Below are 10,870 nucleotides of genomic sequence, written 5' to 3'. Positions count from 1 at the left end.
ACCAGGAGTAGCTTAGAGAAACATTTTAAGTGCTGATTGACCAGTATAAGTCTCTAAAGATGTTTTTATTTCCTCTAGGGCAGTTGCCTAAACCATGAACTACAAGTTAATAGTATATTCACAGGAGAGCAACTTTGTCTGTTTGCCTAGACCGTTTGTGATATTAGCTATGCAAATAAATATTTTGATTGTTCATTTGGGAGAAGGGGATTAGTTGATGACTGTCTTGAAGTATACGTAGGCTTATTATGAAGAGGAGGATGACTAATTTTTTTTCCCATTGCTATTGCTGATTCAATGAGGAAAAGTACTTGTGTTGTATCAATATTTAAAGATAAGAATTTCTTCACTGGAATTAAGAGACATCATAGAAATTCCCTCTTTGCAGATGTGACTAGATGATATCAAAATTCTCATTTTCACCCTTGAATCTATGAATTTTGAAATGATGTCACAGTGACCAACTGCTACCAATAAATAGGCTGTTGAATTTAGGATTATATTTTCTAGTTATTACCTTCAGATAAGAGTTAGAAGATACATGCTATGAATATAGGATCACAGCATTATCCTCATACTTTATCTTATTGGGGAGATATGACACAGTAAAAGGTGGCCTATTATTATGTATGATGCAAATTATTTGAAAGAGAATGGCTTTCAAAGGAGTTGGAAATCAGAGAGGAGTAGGAAAGGCCACTCAAGGCTAGGGGAACAACAGTATGTTCAAAGTGATATAGTGTTCACAGATGTACCAGGTACATTTGTGTATGGTTACAGACCATATATGGCATAGAGAAGCCCCACCAAGGAAAGAAACATACATAAGCATTCACTAAGCATGTATGATGTGCCAAGCTCCGTGCTAAACACAGTACAGGCATTTTCTCATTCAATTCTCATAATAACCCTAATACATACTTAGTAACATCACTTCAATTTGCGGCTCATAAATTTGAGGCACAGAGAGGTTAAGTGACTTGCCTAATATCATACAACTAACGATGGAATAGGAAATTCAAACTCCGGTTGTCAGACTTTGGCTATGGGTAGTAAAATTTAATTCCAGAAACGTTAGCTGTAACTTCCAAAAGGCAAAGCAGAAACTGAGGTAGGAGTTGCAGGGCTTGAAAGCAGGGAAATGTCTTCTTTAACAATATACTCCCCCATATTAAGCTCAACATATAGGAATACTGTAAATGTCTATGAATAAATAGTCTATTTTTCAAAGAGTATACACTCTGGTAGGAAGGCACACATGTATAAATAACTATAATGTACTGAAGGCTGTAGTGCAGATGGATCAGACTAGATAAAAATCTGAGGAGAGTGAAAGTTATCCCATAAGCAGTTAAGGAGGCATTGAGGTTTTTGAGCAGGAGAGTGACTTGATGAAAGCTTATTACTGAAAACTTAATCTGCTGACTATGTGCTACTTGTTTCCTTATTGTCAGCAATATTAAGCCACTTGGAACTCCAAGCAAGTTATATCTGTGATGATAGAAAAGTGGAGGAAATATTTCTCTCTCATGTCCTGCTCACCCAAATTCTGCTAAATTGGTTTAGATGTTAGAACAATAAATTGGAGTAAGACAGAAGCCTAAAACTTGAAGGTGTGTTGATGCTCACTATCCAATCACTATTGTTGCTAAGAATATAAGAAGCCCACAGGCTGTAGGGGTAAGGTAGAGGGATGGAAAAATTGTATGTTACAAATATCTAAGAGAGCTAGGATCTAAGGTAATTCATGTATGATCACTTTAGCGTTATTCATTCATTCAATCAATCAGTCATTCAAGGAATAGTTGTTTATTTAGTACCACTGGTACTAAATAAATTTGAGGCACAGAGAGGTTAAGTGACTTGCCTCTAGAACAGGTCTTGGGACATAGGTATCCAGTGGTACTAAATAAAGACCTGTTCTAGGTCTTGGGACATAGGGATCTAGTATGAGAAGAAGTATAACAGGACCGTTGCTCCCATGGAGTATGCAATAGCGTAATTCAGATCATAAACACTTCAGATATGATATATGACTATTGAGAAAATAAAACAGAGCAACAAGATGAAAAAAGACTGAGGATAGGAGAGTAAGCACTTTAAAAAGGCTCTCAGAGAAAACTTCTCTGTGAAAATGACATTCCAGTAGACTTGAGTAATGAGAAAAAGCCAACCATGCAAAGAGCAGAGGGAAGAGCATTCCAGGCAGAGGAAACCGCCAGGGCAAAGCCCGGAGGTTGGAAGTAGAGGCAGCAGGAACCACGGGCTTTTGCTGTTAGCCACGTTCAGAACTTTGAAAAGCATATCTGAAATATTTCCTCTTCAAATACTATCAACAGTTCGATTATTTTCATTAACTTTTTTAATAACCAATTAAAATTTTCCATCTGAAAAATATGGATATTTAAAAAATTAAGTATAAACTGGCAATAATAAAAAGAAATAAAGGTTATAGATAATAAGGAGTCAAAATATGTACGAAGGGTTTCAGAAGATCACCTTGTGGAGGGGGCAGTGGTGAGGGTTAAAAGGCTGAATATCATGTACTATTTATTAATTTAATAAATCTGTCTCGATGTCAATGTAATCGAATGTTGCCACAAAATAATGGTCTCCTGCTGCTACATAAATGTTTAGGCCAAGCTCTGATGTTTATTTTCAAGACAGGAGACATTGATCCTTCACTAATAGAATATTACAAGTTTATTTCTATTATGCTAAGTAACCAAAGTTGATTTCATTGTTTGATTTGATGGATGTTGGTGCTGTCAGAGTTCAAAATGGTCTGTGCTAGGAGGCCAAGAAAATGAGGCTATTTTTTTTCTTTCTCCTAATTAGGGATTCTTGGATTTCATTCTAATATAAAATCAATACAGGAAAACTTTAGGGATACTTAGTCTCTGGGATCTCTCTTCTGATGCTCTAGGACTGGGACTATTTGGCACAAGATTATTCTCCCCTGAGACCAAAGAGACTCTAGAGCCAGACAGGGAGTGAGTTGGATGGGACCCCACCCAACTGGAAAGGCAACAGGAAAAGTGATGAGAGGAAAAAGACAGCTACAACAATAGAAGGAGGAAGTGAGGCCAAAAAAAACAAGAGAAGGAGGAAAAGTCACAGTGAATCCACCAGGAAAAGAAAACCTCAAAAGAAAAGAAGAAAAAAAAAGTATTGCAGTCTGCTGATTTAGATGCAGGGGACAAGTTTTTGACCATTTCTAGATGTAAGGCTCTTAGTTACAGTGATCCAGTGAATGGATGGTGATGTGATCCAGTTTTCCAGGTCTCCCTTTTCCTATGAAGAATGTGAATTAAACAAAGATATTGGTTTTTGGGTTTTATCTACCACAGATCACACAGCCAAATAGATCTGGGAATTGCGATGACTGCAAGAGAAATAAACAAGGTGAAGATTGGAAAGAAGACATAAACTGACCAATTTAATAGAAGTAAGAATACTTACTTCTTTTAAATATCAAAAGATAGATTAATACCAAATCATTTCTTTTTAATATCCTACAGTGAGCCGAAGTATTCACTTTACAATAGTCAAAATGGAAGGAAATGATGTACTTGATAAAGGACAAGGCTGCAATAAAGTAGGGTGTGGCTTGGTGTTTCTGATTTTGCCTAATGGGGTGGGGGGGGGTTGCTGTAAGAACAGAATTCATTGCTGCTTACCATGCTGAAGCAAAATCCCATAAGCCCTGCTTGAATTGTCCCACCTGTTTTTAATCCAACCTGAATTCATAGCAAAGCTTGCCCTTCTAGAATCATGGTACATGAAAGAGTAAATGTTAGGGGACTAGGGTGGTTGGAAGAATCTTTGTATCAGATTCCTGAGAAGACGTGAAGAAACAGGCTGCCTGGGTGTGAATTACAATCCTGTTATTCACTAGATGTATGAACTGGAAAAAATTTCTAATAATTATACCTACCTCAAAAGATTGTGAATAGAATTGAGATACTCTATGTAAAGTGCTTAAAACAGTGCTTGATAAATGTTAGTGTTGTTAATAGATAAGAAATCTGTGGCATGGCTTGCAAGAATTAAAATTCTTGCATGGTTGAACCACGTAACATTTTCATCAGTTAACTATTTTTGACTCACAAAAATAGTAGTTTCATATATTTCAATTTAATATGTCTCCACTAAACTTCCCTGTTCCTCTCATATTTGTCAGGGGTTAAAGGGAAGAGAAAATGAAAGAGAAGGGAGAAGAGAGAGGAAGAAAAGGTAAAAGAAGGAACAGGAAGGCGGGAGGTAACATGGTAAAGCCCTTTGAAGGGACCTGCACTGACTAGAAGCTGAGGTGATGGGATGTAGTCCTATTCCCCAACACCCCCCACCTCCTCACAACCCTTTAGAAAATTCCTGAGACATCGATGTGACATATGTCTCCTTATCCCACAAATGATAAATGTTCCTGTAAAATAAAGAAAACACCCAAATTATAGAACACAGCATCGCCTAAAAGGACACAACAATGGAGGCAAGAAAAGAAACAGTCCAACAAATTTGGGGGATAGGAACAATTCTTCCAGAGAGGTGGGAGAAAGGGCCCAGAACTAGGTTCTTCCTTGACCACCCTTCTCTGCAGACTACCTACATCCATCACCAGAGTGAGCTCTTTGTCTGCCCCCCTTCTAGAAACTGGACTAGGACAAAAAGCCAGGGCAAATGGATATAGAGCTCCCAAAGCCCCTAATTTCTGGGTAACTCAGCATCAAACATAGTACCAAAGAAGAATATTCTAGAGGTTGGTATCCTTGGCCAAAACGCTCCTTAACCCAGAAAGGAGCAACAACTTTAGCCTTAAGCACATCCACAGGGCTATAGACACTGATCAAGGTTCTCCTTAAAGAACTAAAAATCCCATGAGTGTTAGAGGAAGCACAAGGTAGAGAGTAATCATAGAGTAGCAGTAGCAGGTCATAAGCCAAAAATGTATCCTTCCTTAACTTTCTTAACACTGGCTGCCCAATGTTAACCACGGACAATGTGGTTCTTAGAAGTTGAGTGAGGCTAATGGAGATTTGCCTTGTAGTAGTCAGTAACAGCACCACTGGCAGGGGGACCATTCTATCTTCTGCCTCAAGAATTTAAGCCCAAGAAAAAAGATCTGATGAATTTGGGAAGTTGATGATAATAATATTATAAAATTATTTACCTGGTGAAGAATCTGGTTTTTACCCATATAACCTAATGATGATGATGCTAGCAGGTAGCAATTGCTACCACAGAATACTTATAAATTTTCAGGAACTTACTGCAATATATAGGATGGAGCCCAGTTGGTTCCAGAGACTTTTTTGAGCGCCCCCAAATAAAATAGTTAAAGTGACTTCTATGTCTTTGGCAAGTGTTTATGACCCTGATAAGATTGTTTATACCTTTTACCTAACTATTGGAAATGGCTACATTCAGCACTGGTCTTAAACAGATTTTTAGTACTGTCAAAGAGGTTAAAACAATATATTTTAACACACCATTCATAAACTGTTTCAAAGTAAATAAAATACAATAGTGGTCGATTTTGTCACCTTCCCTTTTTGTCACACTTTGTTAAGAGGACCCAATTATTTTGGAAAATTATGAAAAGCCAATGTAATAGGTACGTTTCTATTCCCAACAGAAGGAATCGGCTCTGCCTGGAATGTTGCACATCCTCTTTGAGACTGAGCTTATGTCAACTCCAAGAGTGCAGAGACACCATGTTGGCATAACCTTAGTAGGTGAAAAACCATTGTAAAGATTTAAGAATGCACCCCAAAAAACACAGTAATACTTTTGAATAAAGAACACTCTGGTACGCTTCCTATTATGTAACTTTCAACATATACTAACAAAAATTGAGCCAGTGAACACTGCAACACATGAAATTTGTTTTTCAAAACGTGCTAATGTGTGTGAAATTGTCATACACATTATGACAATTTTTTTCATTTTTTTTTTCATTTTTTTTTAATCTTCAGTTTATGTATCGGGATTTTTTTTTTGTAATCAGGATTATTTTATTTTTTTCCAAGTCACCAAATTTCAATTTTTATTATTATTTTTTTGTATCAAGATTATTTTATTTTATTCCAAGTCACCAAATTTCAAATTCTTGATGGTGATAAAAAAGAGTAGGCATTCACTTTGGTGATGGACTGTTTAGAACTGGTAGATCTGCACACTATCTTTCCTAACCCGTTGGTGTTTATGAAAATCTAAGTTGGGATTTTAAAAATCCAGGGCAATAGGTTAAGAAAACAGTCATTCCCTCAGATTAACTGATGTTAAACCAATAACAGCGTGTCAAATAGTGTTAATTTGAGGCCCCATTTCATTTATTATTCTGGTATAAGAGACCACGTTTCAAAGTATAATTGTAAAGACTCTGTTCATTCAATTATTTTGGTACATGGTATGTCAGCAGTTTGTGAATCTGAGCATGCTGGTCTGTTCTGCTTGAGAATGAGGTTTCATACAGTAGTTTGAGTGACAAACATCTCAGAGCTTGCTCACATTCCTCTGTGGAATAGTCACTTCTGAGAGAAAGAGGTGCGGCTTCGTGGTCTGGGAACAGGACCGTCAGCCAGGAACACAGAGTCCTCATCCTGGAACTAGTTCTATTTTCTTTATGGTTCAGATTATGCTAATGAATCTTTCTAGGACTCAGTTTACCCAGTTTAAAAAGCTAGTTAGGAAAATCTAGTTAGCTGGGGTATATTGAGTATTAATGAATGCATATCTGTTAAATGATTTGGAATGAAAAGTGATATGAATATAAGGAGATGTTATTTTCATGAATTAAGTAAATGAATCAAATAAATAATAGAACAGCTTTGTCCTTTGGAAAAATTACCCCCAAATAAAAAAAAATATATATTTTAATGTTTAAATAGTTTATTTAATTTTTTCTAAATATTTTTACTCTAAATATTTTTCTTTTAACATGCTACGTATTCTGTGTGATACAAATAAATTTGTGATTAGCTTCCATTTAAACATAAAGAGGTAATCTCTTTGTTCTATATAGCAAATGGAAATCTTTTCTGAAGTTCCATGCACTGTAAGAATATAGACATTATTAACCTTAATGTTTTAGAAAAAAAATTAGGATAAAAGAAATGTACAGTCAATCTAGAGCTTGAGCAGGGTGGTATAATGAACTGCCTGTTTTAAAATGATAAAGACTTCTAAGAATAACATGCAGGTTCTAGAAAGAGAAATTTGTGCCCAAACAAAATGGGGGCGGGAGAAGTGGGGGAGACCTAATGATTGAGTAATTGTAGTGTTCTATATCTGAAAGAATAGAGTTAAAAGAAAAAAAATCAACCTCAAATGCAAATGATCCATTCTGGTGGCTCAGCTGGTCTGCATTCCCCTACCCAAAATCCAGCCTCCCCAAATTAATCAGCCTCATGTGTGAGGTTTAAAAAAACCCTAAAACTTCTAAAAAATAAATTCTAATTCTTTACACTAGGAAGCTTTAAATCTTCTATCTCTTCTCCTTTTAAAAAAACAAAAACATACAAAACAATGGATCTTCAATTCTGTGTCTAGGATCTCAAATTTGGCCCTGAATATGTGTTTCATATCTCATTAATTACAATATTGGCCCCACGAGATACAGTTGCTGAAGCAAAGAACATTCTTTGTACTCAAAATAATTTGAACAAGGGCAAAGACGCATTTTATTTACCTGTGTAAACATTAAGAGGAAAATAAAACAGAGATGGTTCAAATAGCTGCTGAGGTGTTTTAATGATAATTGATTTGATTACTTAAGCTTTAAGGTTACAATGTGTAAGAATAGTTATGTTTTCACTTTGTATATTTGTTGGATGATAACATTCTTATAAAGGTAACAGACATTATCTTGGCAAGTTCTGAACTAAGACCTTTTAGCATTTTATTCTTTCCAGATACTAAGACCAAATTGTTTTGAATTCCATACCCCACTGTGCAGATCTATAATTTATTTATTTTTTAAATATCAGATAATATGCCATTACCCAAAGGACTCTTCCATGTAACAAATCTGGGTAAAATACAATCAAATGAATAAAATTACAGCAGTAGACAGCAAACGGCCTGTCTTGATTTCTTTCATTTTCCTTTCTCTTTTAGGAAATAGCAAATTAAACCATGGCTATTTGTGATCTTGTACTATAAGAACACATGTGGTCGTACATTTTCATGCTATTAACAAACTTGTTGGCTCAGAGAGTAGAAAGTAAAGTCCATGGTAAAGTTGGCTTAATGCCTTACATAGGGAGGGTCATCTGTTATGTATAGCCACAACCTAAGAAGACTGCTCTGAGATCTGATGGTGCCCACTGGCTGTCGTTAAATGGATACTGAAGAGCAGAGTTAAGCAGCCATGGTTATGCAGAAGAATCACTTAGAACTTGTGAAAAATACAAATGCCTGGGTCCATTCTCAAGGTTTCTGATATAGTTAGCCTGATTCAGTTAGTCTAGTGGGGTCTCAGATCTTATATTTAAAAAGGAACAAAACCCGACAAAATATAAATCTTCCTAAGGCGATTCTAATGTGCCATGACTGAGAACCATGGTTAGAGAATCCCAATATCAATGCAAGGATAATAACTAACTTGTTTTTAGATAATAGTATAAAGCCCACTGTCAGTTTTTAATGGAAACTTTACCTTATTTCAGGTATGGGCAGGAGCATGGATCAGCAGCTGCCAGAACTTCCTCCTTGACAATATCCTCTGAGCAGCACCTTATCGGGAGATAGAGCCCTGAGATCTTAATAATTTTCTAGGTTAAAGCCAATGAAAGTAGATAATTGAATAAATTATATAATGTTACCTTGAAGGTAGAGTCTGTAAACAGTGGCAGCCTCATGCACATTTGAACATTTTGAGCAATAGTTCAAAAAAGAGAGGCTTACTGGCTCAGTGTCAAGATAATGTCAGTTACCTTTACCTTCTAGGTCTTCAGAGTCCATGAGTACAATGTTCCCACCACCAAATCACTGCGGGTCATTAGAAAGAGAATAGAAAGGAGAATTTTGAGTTAGAAATGGCAACTAATGGAAATTAATCAATTTAAGCCAATGTGATTTTTTTCTCTATTGACTGACTTTTTGTCCTTTTAACAAAAGCACTTTTATTTTTCTTATATATTTTTATTATGTCAGACCTCTATTGTTTTTGTCATCTTTTGCTATCGCATTCTATGGCTTCTTCATTTAACCCTGTTTCTTTCATTCTTCTCTCCTACCTGTTTACACTTTACCTTTTCCAAGTTTCTTCATTTTCCTAAAAACCATTATAGCAGGTCCCTCCTCTTCATTTTCTCCCAGTTTTTGATTTGTTTGGTTGCCAATTCCTTTTCTGATTCTCTCATTTTTACTAACTGCCCTTCCTTAACCTTCTGTTGATGTTTTATTCCCATCGCTTGCTGTCAATGCCCACACAGGCCCATTTCTTTCCATTTCATCTATCTCCTTATCTTCATATGAATTTTTATGATCCTATTACTAAAAGCTTAAAGCTATACGTGAGGAATAGAAAGGTACCATTCTCCATTTGAAACCTATTTCCTCTCCCCTCCTATAATAGTTCCCATGTCTATTCATCCTTTCCTGATGTTTTCCCTGGTCTGACCCCCACCTGCACCCCTCTTTGATGCCCATCTCTTCTAACTCCATTTGCACTCTCTCATTTTACATCCAAGGACCTCCACAAGATAAAGGGTGAAGTTCTATCTGGAACCAGGCTGTGTGCATTTCATAAACTTTTGCGCACTCACTGAAATGGGTTTAGGGGCTTGGATCCATCTAGAGACCTTCTCCCGCAGCCTTTCAGGTCTGGCACAGTATTGCACACCTTGGAGTTTGGAGCGCTGCTGGGGCCTATTCAGATAGACAAGGGCAGTCTTTAAAGACTTTTATGACCCTTCCCACTCCAGAGGTCAGGATGAGCAGACATCACCGACCAAGGCTGGAAAACCAGGCCAGGTGTGGATGACTGGGGCCCTTTTCTAAAGCATATCTGGCTGGTACATGGTGCACCACGGGGCTCTGTGCATGGAGAGGCAGAGGCAGGGGAATACTTAGGACCGAGGAGTCACAGAGCCAACTGTGGGAAGCAGGCTCGATTCTAAAGAGAGGAGGCAGGCCAGAGGCCGGGTGCTCCCCTTGGGCGCAGGGCGCAGCCCCAGGGGTCAGGCGATGCCATCCTAGCGGCGCCTGTCCCCTGGGGCGCAGGGCGCAGCCCCAGGGGTCAGGCAATGCCATCCTAGCGGCGCCAAAGGCCTGAGGCGCAGTCACTCCCCAGGAGGGAAGGCAAGTTGCTCTTGGTCGCTTTGCTCTAAGGTCGAGGGAACAGCGCGAGTATTCCCCTCGCTAGCCGGCCCTCAAGAGAGCAGGGCGGAGGCGACACCCCAGGGAGGAGGGCTGAGGGCAGTAGAGGTCAATCGTGGGTACCCACGAGGGGTCACAGGGAGGCAAGAAGCGGGAGAGGAGGGTGGCTGGGGGCCCCCAGGGCGAGTGGGACCTTAGGGTCTGCCCGTGTACTCGGCGGCGCCCAGAAGTCTGGGGCCGCCAAGGCTCCAGCTCTGCCGGCTCCTGCCAGAGACTCCAGGCCGCACTTTCCCCTCCTCCCGGCGCCTTCTCTCCAGTGAGGAGCCGAGCGCGGGCGGTGCGGGGGGAGGGGCAGCAGCGGAGAGAACAGCCAGTTGTTTAAAATCCTTCTAGAGCAGTTTCTAATTCCCCCCTTGCGCCCGGGTTCGGAGGGGGGAGGGGGAAGGAGAGCGGGAGGAGGGAGGAGAGCGGAGAGGGAAGGAAGGAGGGAACCGGGGAGGGAGGGAAGGAGGGAGGAGACTGCCGCTTAGGCTGTGGCCGCCGCCGC

Source organism: Pteropus medius, unplaced genomic scaffold (genome assembly GCF_902729225.1).
Source record: "Pteropus medius unplaced genomic scaffold, Ma_sr-lr_union100, whole genome shotgun sequence".
NCBI classification, from domain to species: Eukaryota; Metazoa; Chordata; class Mammalia; order Chiroptera; family Pteropodidae; genus Pteropus; species Pteropus medius.
Note: the sequence above shows the minus strand (reverse complement) of the source record.